Below are 10,537 nucleotides of genomic sequence, written 5' to 3'. Positions count from 1 at the left end.
AACATTATATAAGAAACATGTTCTCCACCTAAAATCGGGCACACTAAGAAACAAGAGGGATTGGCCGATTTTTGAGAAGTGTGTGTTCTCTCATAAGTTCTTCCAAGAGCATTTGGTGTTGTGTGAAGCATTTGAGGCATCACACTTGGGGTGCTAGGCTCACAAGGTTTCAAGGAACACAAACAACAACAAGGTAAGTTATTCTATCTATACTTTAAGATAAAATTGTTCCCCATGTATGCTAGATAGGAATATAACCTTGGAATTCAACTTTGCATGATAATTAGACAAACATAGATCCAAGGTTATTAGGGTTGCATGTACACTTAGGAAGTGTTAGAATGCTCAAAACCCATCAGTGGTATCAGAGCCTAGGCTTGTTTGCTTTTTATTTGTGCTTAAAAGTTGAAAAAAAGTCGAAAATCTTGCTGTCTACGAATGGACTCGTCGAGTCCATAAGAGGGACTCGTCGAGTTCATGTGTATCTTCAACCAACTCGGCGAGTAAGTTCATGCACTCGGCGAGTAGGGTCGACTGGTTGCAGAATTTCTACTTTAGTTGCTGGAAATGAATTAGAAACATTACCCTAAACTTTGTGGTACTTGAAAAACTTGTTTTGGGTGGTGTAATGTCTTTGCTAATTCATTTACAACAACTAGTTATCAAAATTACAAAGTTTTAAGTGTAATTTATGAATGTGTTTATATTCATGTTCTTGTTCTTATGATGTTTTAGATGATCATAGGAATTATTTGTAACCTATGTGGTAGATTAATTCTTGATCATAATGTGTTTTAATGGAGTCCACAACTTGTCCTCAAGTTATGGAAAACCAAGAGTCACACTTGAACTAAAACCATTAAAACAAACATAAGAGTTAGAAAAATGAAGAGTCTTCATTTTATTACTCTATTAAACTCATAAGTTACAAGAAATGAAAAGTTTTGAAAGATACAAAACTTGCCCTCAAGTTTTGGAACAAGTAAAGTTAAGTTAAAACTTTAGTTCCAACCCCTAGAATTTTAAAAGTTAAAATTCAACCCTTATACTTATATTATGACGATTTAATAATTATATATATATATATATATATATATATATATATATATGTATGTATAAGAACAAAGTCGTCTTACCGCTAGTACGCCTCATTCACGAAGCCGGTCTATAAGGTGGGTATAAGGTTGTTGCCTATAAAATGGTGACTTAATGGGTGTCTACTCTCACCCACCGCTTGCTTGACTGGTGGAGGGTCGTTAGCCGAACGGGTAAGACAAGGACTTATAAACTCTCATTCAAAGTATGATGTATATTGTAAAGTAACTAAATGTTTTATTAAATTCCCAATCTTAGTTACTTTAGGAAAATGTGAATAAGGTGCTAATCCATGAAATTACACTTTACACTTTGTCTAAGTCGTTGGTGGAGCGTGTGTGGTTAACCGGCACACTAACTTGGACTTAACAAGTTGGTAAAGGGTGACTTAAGGTTTATTATAGTATCGGTGGAGCGTGTGTGGTTTACCGGCACATCGATTGAGTGATAAACTTTAAGGGTACCAAGTGATTTGCATGGTTACTTCACACCTCGTTTTGTGATCCTCGGTATCCCAGTCACAAAACTTGGAGGGCACTCTCGAGATTGAAACATGCCTTTGAAAAGTTCATTGAATCTCAAAGAATCTAGGAATTTCTAAAAAAACCAATAAAACCTAATATCTAATATTTCGGTTTTCGTGATGGAAATTGGTGAATCATCATTCACCTACCTTTCAAATATGGTATAGCTTAGATTACGGCATACCTCTTCTAAGTTATATTATATTGTGATTGGATCCTAGCCTTAATATTACATTTGGGTGTTTTATTAAGGACTCTCTTAAATCTATACTAAACTTGTTCTCCTCTTTCAGATGTCTTCAAATAATGCTTCTGGCTCGAATCCTAATGGCTCCTTTACTCTTATGAGTTTGTGTGGGAAAGTCAGCTTTGATGGATCCAACTTCAATGAATGGATCAGAAACATCAGGATGATTACCCGCTACGAGGACAAAGAATATGTCCTTGACAAGGAGCTTAAGGAAATTGATGAGTCCACTGCAACTCCCCAGGAGATCGCTGACTTTCATACTCATGAAAGAGATGCAACCAAGGTGGCTTGCATCATGTTGGCCACAATGACAGCAGAACTCCAAAAGTCCTATGAGGATTTCTACCCTTATGAAATGCACCAAGATTTGATGGAAAGATACCATCAAAGTGCACGACAAGAGAGGTACGAAATCATCTGCTCCATGATAACAACCATGATGAAGGATGGAGATTTCGTCACGAGCCACATGCAGAAAATGCAAAGGTATGTGGATCGTTTGCTGAAGCTTAATGTGAACTTCCCTGAGGAGCTTGCAATAGATATCATTTTGCACTCCTTACCATCGTGCTATGATCAATTCCGCATGACATATCACATGAACAAGGAAGAGGTCACCCTCAGCAAACTTCAGGGACTTCTCAAGACCGCAGAAACAGGTCTTAAAGGGAAGTCAGTTGCTATCACTCCTACTCCAAACTCAACTCCAGTTTTGGCAATCGGGAAAAGTCGAGGGAGGAAGAGAAAGAGATCTTCGAAGGGTACCAAGGCTCGGACCCTTGATGGCTCTTCTTCAAGTGGAACCAAGAAAGGTTTCATTACTCCTTCTTCTGACCCAAAAGAGGCTAAATGCTTCTATTGCCATGAAAAAGCTCATTGGAAGCGGAACTGCCCAAAGTACCAGCAGGATGTGAAGGATGGGAAAGTCAAACCCAACCATGCAGGTATTTACACTATCATTTCTAATAACTCACCCCATTCGAAATCTTGGGTCCTTGATACCGGTTGTGGTATTCATATTTGTTGTGACTTGCAGGGACTAAGAAGAAGTGAGGATGTGGAGCAAGGAAGAATAAACTTGATCATGGGGAACAGGAAAGCTTCACCTGTCACCAAGATTGGAGTTTATACTTTATCGCTAAGTAGTGGGTTTAGTTTAGATTTGAATAAGTATTGTTACTCGCCAGGAATGGCAAGAAATATTATTTCCTTTCATGCTTTGTACAAACAAGGGTTTACCTTTTCGTTTAATAATGAAGTTGGTTCTATTGATGCTTTCTTTAATAATGTTCTTTATTTTAAAGCATTACCTTGTGGTGGTGTGTATGAAGCTGTGTCTGTTGTAGATAACTTAGGAAATAATGTTTTGTGTATTGATTCTACTAATAATAATAACTTGGATAAAGCATCATTATGGCATTGTCGTCTTGGACATATAAGCAAGAAACGCATAGGCCAACTCCAAAAGGATGGAGTCTTGGAGTCATTTAACCTAAAGTCAGATGATAGTTGCGAATCATGCTTACTTGGAAAAATGACAAAGTCACCCTTCACAGGCTCGTGTGAAAGGGGTGAAGGTTTGTTGGACCTTATACACACGGATGTGTGTGGGCCATTCAAACATGCCACAAGGGATGCTAATCGTTATTATTTGACTTTTACTGATGATTACAGTAGATATGGATATGTCTACTTAATCAAGCATAAGTCAGAGACTTTCGAGAAGTTTAAGGAATTTAAACAGGAAGTCGAGAATCAATTGGGCAGGAACATTAAGATGCTTCGATCCGATCGGGGTGGTGAGTATCTTAGTTCAGAGTTCCTCGACTATCTAAGGGAATGTGGGATTGTCTCACAATTGACACCTCCCAGGACACCACAGTTGAATGGTGTGGCTGAGAGGCGTAATCAAACCTTGTTGGACATGGTTCGTTCCATGATGAGTCGAGCTTCGCTACCAATCTCATTCTGGGGGTATGCCTTAGAGACTGCCGCCCAAATCCTTAATCTAGTCCCTACAAAGAAAGTTGCCAAAACTCCTCACGAGATGTGGACTGGTAAAGTACCTAAACTAGACCACATCAAGATTTGGGGTTGCGAGGCTTTCGTGAGACGCGAGACTCATGATAAGCTCGAACCCCGAAGCGAGAGGTGTATTTTCATCGGCTACCCACAACAATCCTTTGGTTACCTCTTCTACAGACCAAGTGACAATGTGGTCTTTGTAGCAAGAAGTGGAGTCTTTCGAGAAAGAGAATTTATAAGCCAAGGAGACAGTGGGAGGCAAATTGATCTTGAAGAAATTCAAGAGTCAAGTGGTGATGGAACTTCAAAATCTAGCCCTCAACTTGAGGAGGAAACTCCTGTTGAGCCAATTGACAAATCTGTACCTCTGAGGCGTTCCACGAGAGTTAGGAGTGCACCTGAGCATTACTAAGGATTCCATATTACTGCAGAAGGTGAGACACTTATTAGTGATGGGACACTAGTAAGTCAAGATGACCCTAATAGCTACGAGGAAGCCATGGCAGGCCCCGAGTCTGCTAAATGGAAAGAGGCTATGGATAGCGAGATACAATCCATGTATGACAATCAAGTTTGGAACTTGGTTGAGAATGTACCAGGTCGAAAGACTGTAAGGTGCAAATGGGTCTTCAAGAAGAAGACCGACATGGATGGTAAAGTACACACTTATAAGGCTAGACTGGTTGCAAAGGGCTTCTCTCAAATTCCAGGAGTGGATTATGATGAGACCTTTTCTCCGGTAGCCAAGATTAAGTCTATTCGGGTTCTGTTAGCCATAGCCGCATTTCATGACTATGAAATTTGGCAAATGGATGTCAAAACCGCTTTCCTTAATGGAAAGTTGGCTGAAGATGTTTACATGAGTCAGCCAGAGGGTTTTGTCAGCAACGAGTACCCTAATAGAGTGTGTAAGCTTGAGAAGTTCATTTATGGATTAAAGCAAGCACCTCGCAGATGGAATCTTTGCTTTGATGAAAAGGTCAAGGAATTTGGCTTTTCTAGGAGTGAAGATGAATCTTGTGTGTATGTCAAGGCTAGTAGGAGTATAGTTAGCTTTTTGGTATTGTATGTGGATGACATACTACTCATAGGAAACGACATTCCAACCCTGCAGGAAGTAAAGTCCTGGCTTGGAAATTGTTTCGCTATGAAGGACCTTGGTGAAGCTGCCTATATTTTAGGGATAAGGATCTTGAGAGATCGGAGTAAAAGACTAATTGGACTTAGTCAAAGTACCTACTTGGATAAGGTGCTGAAGAGATTCAGCATGCAGGACTCCAAGAAAGGAGAATTGCCCATCCAGAGTAACGCCAAACTGAGTAAGACACAAAGCCCTAGCACTGAGGCTGAGATAGCACAAATGAGTCGAATACCTTATGCTTCGGCTGTAGGATCGATCATGTATGCTATGACGTGTACTCGACCTGATGTAGCTTTTTCCCTGAGCATGGTTAGCAGGTTTCAGGGGAACCCTGGCAAGGCACACTGGACTGCGGCAAAGAATATTCTCAAGTACCTACGAAGGACTAAGGACTGGGTCCTTACCCTCGGTGGGAGTGATGACTTGAGAGTTGTAGGGTATAGTGATGCTAGCTTCCAGACTGATAGGGATAACTTCCGCTCTCAGTCGGGCTGGGTCTTTACCCTAAATGGAGGAGCAATTTCTTGGAAGAGTTCCAAGCAAGAGACAGTGGCAGATTCTACTTGTGAATCAGAGTATATTGCAGCTAGCGAGGCAGCAAAGGAGGCGTTATGGCTGAGGAACTTCATTGGAGACCTTGGAGTTGTACCAGCTATTAAAGAGCCAATGGAAATTTTCTGTGATAGTGAAAGTGTTGTTGCCTTAGCCAAGGAACCAAGGGATCACGGGAGATCCAGACACATCGACAGAAAATACCATTTCATCAGACATCGGATCGAAGAAGGACTCCTCGTGGCAAAGAGGGTATCATCAGATGAGAATCCGGCAGATCCCCTCACGAAGGGACTGACTCGGGTTAAGCATCTCCAGCGTGCTCGGAGCATAGGGCTGAAGGATGATATTAGATTTAGTAGTTAGATAACCTCGAAATTTGTAAAGTGTAATTGACATCTGATGATGAATAAAAGTGTTTTATTTATGAGTAAAGTGTTGCTATCTCCTGTCGATCGTTTACTATATTTCTTTTGCATTTTTTGACTTCCAGAATAATTTTTGTTCGGTATAACATATTATTCAAACCTCCACAGTTGGTCATATGTCGGAAGTAGATATGAATCAAGACTGTCATGTTTGGTTGTAGAGGTCTTGGACAAGGCTACAGCAATCATGAGTGCTCAAAAGTTCTGAGCATTGGACTCAACCCACGCTCACTGGAATCACTTCATGGAATTCTATCTCGAGTGATCGTGAGACGGTAATATCGTATAAGTCTTCAAACCTAGAGATATGATTTGTTACTTACAAGTTGGTTATGCATTGATTGTACGAAAAACGCATTGGTAACTCGATGTTATAAATCGTGCTCTTGTGTGTAATTCAATGAGTGGTAGAACAAACATATGAGTCGAAGTTTATCTGTTCCTTCTTGGATTAGAAGCTGATATCTGGGCCCCTCGATGATTTTGTTTTGACCTATGTACCGGGCCCGGTCAGAACTAAGTTGATGTGTTCAATTAAGTTCTTTGTCGAACAAATCGGAAATCGGGAAACAAACTGTTGGACAATAAGTAAGACATTGTTCCGTGTATTTGTCCGACTGATATCTAGAACAGAGGATTATATGATCACTTATCTTAAATGGCGTACCATCATCTTCACAGTTCCGAGAAACCTTGTAAAGAGCTACAATTGCCGATCGGTTCCTGAAGTCATACTTGCAGTAATAGTTATTAGACTTATCCAAGTGGGAGACTGTTGGATAAGGTGTCTAAGTCCATAACTATTTCTGGTATGTACTTGACCCGACCCGGCATGGTCCATTTGGGTTGCATGGCACCGTGCAATTGGATAGACTAAAGGAGAGAAATAACACTTGGAGATTATTAATATATTATAAGTTCTAATATATTAATAATAATATTATTTGATTAGTTTGGTCAAGAATTAATTATGTGATCAAAAGATAACTAATTAAATATATGGGTTGATTATGTAAATCATCCATATCTTGTATAGTGGGCTAAGAGGCTCCATGGATTATCAAGTTGGGTTCCACCCATAGGATGCTCCATGGATGCTCCATGGGAGTTACAAACCCATGGGTTATGGAAATGAAGAGTCATGACACATTAGGGTTTAACCCTAGATGTGTCAACATTATATAAGAAACATGTTCTCCACCTAAAATCGGACACACTAAGAAACAAGAGGGCTTGGCCGATTTTTGAGAAGTGTGTGTTCTCTCATAAGTTCTTCCAAGAGCATTTGGTGTTGTGTGAAGCATTTGAGGCATCACACTTGGGGTGCTAGGCTCACAAGGTTTCAAGGAACACAAACAACAACAAGGTAAGTTATTCTATCTATACTTTAAGATAAAATTCTTCCCCATGTATGCTAGATAGGAATATAACCTTGGAATTCAACTTTGCATGATAATTAGACAAACATAGATCCAAGGTTATTAGGGTTGCATGTACACTTAGGAAGTGTTAGAATGCTCAAAACCCATCAAATGGAGGCTTGCTGATTCCTAAGTAGAGCTTGTTGATCTTTCATCATAATTTGGTGCTCTTTAATCATGATTTGTTGATCTCTCAACATGTTTTGTTGATCTTTTATTGCAGCATCGATATCGTAGTGCCTTTTCTCGGATGCAGTTGTAAATCTTGTTAGCATATCTTCAAAGTCCAATTTCTTTTCTTGCACCTGCTCCTCCTTTTGATAAAAACCTCTTGCTTTTTGCTTATTCTTTTCTTCATTCACCTTCTTGTATTCATCATATGGTAGCCACTCTTTCTTGGGTTTTCGCCAATCATCATCATATCTATCACCACTTGAGTAACACACTTGGGGTTTTCGGTTCCCGTTCTCATCAAGATCACAATCCTTAGTAAGATGAGGTCCTCTAAATTTATCACATCTCACTCTAATGACATGGATGGATTGGTCAATCTTAGTCATTCTTCGACCCATGCTCTCCAATTTTGTCATCACTGCTGCCATATCATTGGTTATAACATTCACCACACCTCGAGTTGAGTCATTCCTTGGGTTATGATATTCTCTAGAGTGCTTAGAGAATTCTTCAATAAGTTCCCTAACTTCAGCCAAATTTTTCTTTATTAACGGGGCTTGAGAGTCAAAGAGTTTTCTAGTGGTGACGTTTAGCCCATCATCAAAGACTGATACTTCTTGTTGCACATTGAGGTCATTTTGTGGGCAATTCCTAATTAGACCCTTGTAGCACTCCCATGATTTGTATATCGACTCTCCCATTTGTTGTTCAAATTTTGCAATGGCCTTTTTGAGTTTAGAAAATTTAGATGGTGGGCAAAATTGTTCTAAAAAATTCCTCACACAGTTTTGCCCATTTAGTAATCACGATTGGTGGTATTGCTTTCAACCAATCCTTTGCGGCCCCTTTAAAGGTGACAGGGATCATTCTTAACAACACCATTTCTCTTGGTACAATCGAAATGTTAAAGTAGTCGGCGATGTCGTTAACTTCATCGAGATTCTTATAAGCGTCTTCATGATCCTTTCCGGTGAAAGGAATCTCCTTTAATTCAGAGATGATGTGCCCCTTAAGTTTAAATGTTGCGGTGGCGGGTATGGTGGGTTGCAAAAGCCCCGGATCGGTGTCATCTCGAATCCTCTTTTTGTATGCCTCCATTGAGAGGTTGGAAATGTCCGTCATGGTGTTGTCGGGTTCGCCTTCTTGCTCGCTTTCTTCTTTGTATTTGAACTCGTATTTGGCTACTTTTGGGATCGAATTTTCTTCAAAACTCTCAAACTTGCTTTCCTCACTCTTTTTACTGCTAGACTCACCTAATTTCTTACTTTTCTTCTTCCCAAAGACCGATTTAAGGTCCTTCAAAAGGTGATTTCTTTGAGTCTTCAACGGCTTTATCCTTTTTCTTCCTAAGAGCGGATTCTGGGTCTTCGAATGGAGAAACCAGAGGTGTGTTTGAACCTCGGGTCATTTAATACCTACAAGAAAAACAAGAAACACGCGTAAAAAGAACAAAAATGAAATAAAAAACGAAACTGCAAATTTTGCTTTGGACTCGTTGAGTAGCTGCGACTAGACTCGACGAGTCAAAGCTAAAACAGAAAAAAAAAAAAAAAAATCAAAAATCTTAAAAACAGAAAGACTTAAAACTTAAACCTAATAACTAGTTCACTAAAGCAGTAACTTTGTGTAAGATAGATCTCACACAATTGATTGATAACACTAGCAATTAAAATTTATTTTTGAACCGTTCCACAGCAAACGCCAAAAACTTGATGTGTGTTAAATGCACTAGTTTTAATCCCACTTTTTAAATATAATTTAGACACAAAAAAGGCAGTGTACCTGTCAATTGGTGGTATAGTTAAGCAAGTAAGGTATCGAACATTGGGAACGGTAAGTAAAGTAACTACTAGCATTATCTAAAAAAACAAATAATAAAAGAAAAGAGGTTTTCTCTAGTTTTGCAATACTAGAAACTTAAGAACTTAACTAACACTCAAACAAAACAATTAGCAACTAAAACAAATAAAAATCAACTAAATTCAATAATAAATGAGATTTCTGTGTAGGTTCAACTTACTTATTCCTATGGTTGATTTTATGGCAAGTGCAATGGATTAATTTTTCATTGGCTAAACATTAATGTGATTAGGTTCATGTTCACTATTGCTAATCCTTAGAAAACAAATCAATTCAAACAGTGGCCAATTGGTTAAATTAATGAGTTTACTAGTTTATTGATTCAGATTAAATAAGACTTGTAGTTAGCTAATTAAATTGCTAATTCAATTAACTTTTTATATGGTTGTTCGTCACACAAGCTCACACATTGATTTACCTATTTTCTAATTAACCCCTAGTTTCATGCTCACTATTCCTAGGCATATAGCATTGTTCACATAAATTATATAAGACAAGCAATCAAGAGATGTTCATGCAACTTAATATACTTGATAAATAACAGGAAAATAGTTATTGGCAGCACATAAGGGTCTTTAACAAGCTTAACAAAACAAAATTCACCAAATTAAATTAATCCAACCACAAAATCAAACCATAGTCATAAATTTGTCTACCCTAAACAGAAGAAACGAGTTTTTAGTTAATATTCATAGAAGAAAATGTCTCATAAACTAAACCTAATGATTCAAACATGATGTAAATGTTGGATAAGGTGTCTAAGTCCATAACTTATTTGGTATATACTTGACCCGGCCGGCATGGTCCATTTGGGTTGCATCTCATCCAAACTATTATGGATAATTTTATGAGAGTTATACACATATGTTTATTAATATATTATGAGTTATAATATATTAATATGAAGTTACGTTATTTAATTAGTTTTAGTCTTAAATTAATTATGAATTAATTTAGAGATTAAAAGGAAGACTAATTAGATTATGGACTATTTTTTTATATAGTGTGGGCTAATACTCATTTGTTAATGGGATAGGCTTATGTGGAAGTCCATGGATGATCCATGG

The 10,537-nt window shown here is 38.4% G+C and overlaps 1 non-coding gene across 1 annotated transcript; it reads left to right on the top strand.

The window, feature by feature from the left end:
• Positions 1–8,240: 8,240 nt before the first annotated feature.
• Positions 8,241–8,347, top strand: LOC145044614 (small nucleolar RNA R71). Its single transcript, XR_013681562.1, has one exon. It is a non-coding gene; the product is annotated as a small nucleolar RNA R71 (small nucleolar RNA).
• Positions 8,348–10,537: the final 2,190 nt, after the last annotated feature.

This window comes from Lactuca saligna, chromosome 4 (genome assembly GCF_052625555.1).
Source record: "Lactuca saligna cultivar CGN05327 chromosome 4, ASM5262555v1, whole genome shotgun sequence".
Classification (NCBI taxonomy): Eukaryota; Viridiplantae; Streptophyta; class Magnoliopsida; order Asterales; family Asteraceae; genus Lactuca; species Lactuca saligna.
This window is presented reverse-complemented; position numbering and strand designations above follow the sequence as displayed.